Here is a 3933-nt window from a genome sequence, read left to right as displayed (position 1 = left end):
CCTGGGTTGCAGGCCAGGTCCTCACTTGGGAACAAGTGAGAGGCAACTAATCGATGTATTTCTCTTCCTCTCTTTCTCCCTCCCTTCTCATCTCTCTAAATTAAATAAAACCTTTAAATTTAAGATATTCCTGCATTAACTCAGTTTTAAGAACTGGGTTCTAAGATAACTTAATGGTGAAAGTTAAGGGAGGTCATAAAATGACATTATGGCACAAAAATACTAACGATCTGCCTTTAGTACTTTTTTTGTATCTCAAAGAATTTGTTACCAAATATTTTGTGTTCCTAACAACTTATTTGGGAGGAAAATGTTTTTCCTTCAAAGTATCTTCTTTTAGACTTCCGCCAAGATGGAGGTGTAGGTGGACCCACCTCACTTCCGTGCACAACCAAATCTAAGAACAACTATTTTTAACAACGATAATTACAACCAGACCACACAGAAAATCGACAATACGGAGTCCGAAAAACAAAATAAATAAAGGACGAAATGCTCGGCTAAACGGGTAAGCCAGCAGCGAAGCCGGTTGACAGAAAAGATCCCTGACCTGGTGGCGCGCAAGCAGCTGAAGGCGCGGATCGGATCGCAGGCTCACTACGGGCGCACACAGGGAAGAGGAACGGCTGGCTGTCTGCGGTAGGTCGCGCATTTGCGTGCAGATAAACCAGTGAAGAGGCCAGTATTGAGACCGCAGGGCGCGGGGCAGCAGGTTCCCACAATTCTGCTTGGATGAACAGGCTGGGGCAGTGGTGAAAGGGGACGGACTGGGCTAACGGAGAGGACCGCCATTGCTCCCTCTCTGACCCCGCCCCCACACGCAGCGTCACAAACCAGCGACCTGGGTGGCCCCGACCTGGTGAACATCTAAGGCTTTGCTCCCCTTACTTACCGGCGCAAATAGACCAAAAATGGCTCAAGAAAAACTCAGAGCCCCTGAGCCAATAAATTTAAGTGATGAGGAAATAGCCAAACTTTCAGATGCACAGTTCAAAACACTGGTTATCAGGATGCTCACAGAACTGGTTGATTTTAGTCACAAATTAGAGAAACATATGAAAGCTAAACTAATTGAAATGAATGGCAATGCAAAGGATACCAATAGTAATGGAAAGGAGTCTGGGACTCAAATCAATGGAGTGGACCAGAAGAAAGCAAATATTGGCCAAACAGAAAAGAATGAAGAAACAAGAATTCAAAAAAATGAGGAGAGGCTTAGGAACCTCCAGGACATCTTTAAATGTTCCAACATTCGAATTATAGGGGTACCAGAAGGGGGAAAGGAACAGCCACCAGTGGAAACCTTATTTGAACAGATAATAAAGGAGAATTTCCCCAATCTGGCAAAGGAAATAGACTTCCAGGAAATCCAGGAAGCTGAGAGAGTCCCAAAGAAGTTGGACCCAAGAAGAAACACACCAAGGCACATCATTATTACATTAGCCAAGATTAAAATGAAGGAGAGAATCCTAGAAGCAGCAAGAGATAAAGGGACAGTCACCTACAAAGGAGTTCCCATCAGACTGTCAGCCGATTTCTCAAAAGAGACCTTACAGGCAAGAAGGGGCTGGAAAGAGGTATTCCAAGTCATGAACACCAAAGACCTACAACCAAGATTGCTCTATCCAGCAAAATTTTCATTTAGAATGGAAGGACAGATAAAGTGCTTCTCAGATAAGACAAAATTCAAGGAGTTCATCATCACCAAGCCCTTATACGAAATGTTAAAGGGACTTACCTAAGAAAAAAAAGATTAAAAAGTTGAACTCACTGTGAGCAAACACAGTTATTAACAACCACACCTAAAACAAAAGCAAATTCAGAGGACAACTGGATCAGGAGTGAATCATAGAAATGAAAATCATGTGGAGGATTAGCAACAGGGGAGTGGGAGAAGGAGAAGGGGGGAGAAGGTACAGAAAATAAGTAGCATAGACAATAGATAGAAAATAGACAGGGGGAGGGTAAGAATAGTAGGGGAAATACAGAATCTAAAGAACTTGAGACACGTGTTCATGAACTAAAGGGGGGGAATGGTGGGGGAGGGGCATGCAGGGTGGAGGGGGGAATAGAACAAATGTAATGGCATAATCAATAAAATTTTTTTAAAAAGACAAAAAAAACAAAAACAAAGTATCTTCTTTTATCTCTATATATCAACTATGTTCACAAGAGGCAACCACACACTGATGTTTCTCTCCCTTTCTTTCTCCCTCCCTTCCCCCTCTCTAAAAGTAAAATATTTTTTTTAAATAGAAAGCAAATTAAAATTTTAGAACAAAAAAATATATAATGCAAACTTCACTGGATAGGTTCATAACAGAAACATAGATGATGGAGGACAGAATCAGTAAATTTGAAAATTAATAGAAATTATCCTATCTGAAAAACAGAGGAAAAGTGTGAGTATAATAATGAATAAAGCCTCAGAGACCCATGGGACTATATCAAAGGTTTAACATGCATTTCACTGGAGTCCCAAAAGGAGAAGAGAGAGCTATTGGTGCAGACCAAATACTTGAATAGAGCCCCAAACCTTCCCAAATTTGGTGAAAGACATAAATTTAAAGATTTAAGAAATTTCATTAAGCCCAACAGGGTGGGTTTCTTCTTAGAATAATAAATCAAAAGCAGTCCCCATTAAACACATATACAAAAATAATAAATAAAAAACAGTCCCCATTAAACATACATCATAATCAAATTGCTGAAAGCCAAAAATAAAAAAGGAAATCTTGAAAGCAGCCAAATAAAAATAACACATTACATATAGGAACACAATGATTCTAATGACTGAATGTTTCATCAGCAACCATGGAACCAAAAAATAAAATAAAATGAAAACTAAATAGAAACCATGGAACAAGAAATAATCGAATAATACGTTTATAATGCTGACAGAAAAGAACTGTCCATTCACAATGCTATTTCCAGTAAAAATGCCCTTCAGGAACAAAGGCAAAATAAAAACATTCTCAGATAAATGGATACTAAAAATGATCCTGTTGCCACTGTTATGGGCCAAATTGTAGCCCCTCAAAGTTCCTGTGTTGAAGTCCTAACCCCCAATACCTGAAAAGTGACTATATGTCTTTAAAGAAAGTTGCAATGAGGTCATAGTGTGGGCCGATCCAATATAAATGATGTCTTTATCACAGACACAGACTAAGCAAGTGAAAAAAAAAAAAGAAAATAACAGAAATCAATCACATTGAGAAAAATATGAATAGAGAAAAAATAATGGAACCAACAGCTGGTTCTTTGAAAAGACCAATACATATTTTTTTAAACTTTTAGCCAGACCCAAGAAAAAGAGACAAAAAATGCTAACATTGAGACTCAAAAAGGGCATTCCACCATGACCCACAGACATTAAAAGGATAAAAGGAAATTCTACTAACAACTGCAGGGCCATAAGCTCAACGGTAGTTGAAATTCTCTGGTGCACCCTACCAAACCTGAATCCATCCTTTAACACCTCCCAAGCAAGAGAACTCCAGGCCTGGACGGTTTCATTAGTGAATTCTACCAAGTATTCAAGAAAAAACAATACCAATTCTATCTACACAATCTCTTCCCAATAGAATGTAAAGACTGGCTCTGGAAGCTGGGAAAGGCAAAGAGACAAGGATTCTCCCCTTAGAGTCTTCAGAAGAAACCCACCCTGTCGACACCTTGACTTTAGCCCAGTGACATTTTTGGATTTCTGGAACTAGATTTCTGGCCTCCAGAAATGCAAGAATAAATGTATGTCGTTTTAAGCAGCTAGCTTTGTGGTCATTTGTTAAGCAGCCATAGGAAACTGGGAGCAGAGTGCCTGTGTACAGAGCCGATCTGCACGCTGTTCAAGCAGCCCCGGGTATAATCCACTTCTTCCTCTTCTGCCTACAACGAGCAAATTAAGACAAAGGCTGCACCTAGTTAGCATTTCTT

Source organism: Artibeus jamaicensis, unplaced genomic scaffold (assembly GCF_021234435.1).
Source record: "Artibeus jamaicensis isolate MK-2021 breed Jamaican fruit bat unplaced genomic scaffold, CSHL_Jam_final contig_64, whole genome shotgun sequence".
NCBI classification, from domain to species: Eukaryota; Metazoa; Chordata; class Mammalia; order Chiroptera; family Phyllostomidae; genus Artibeus; species Artibeus jamaicensis.
This window is presented reverse-complemented; position numbering follows the sequence as displayed.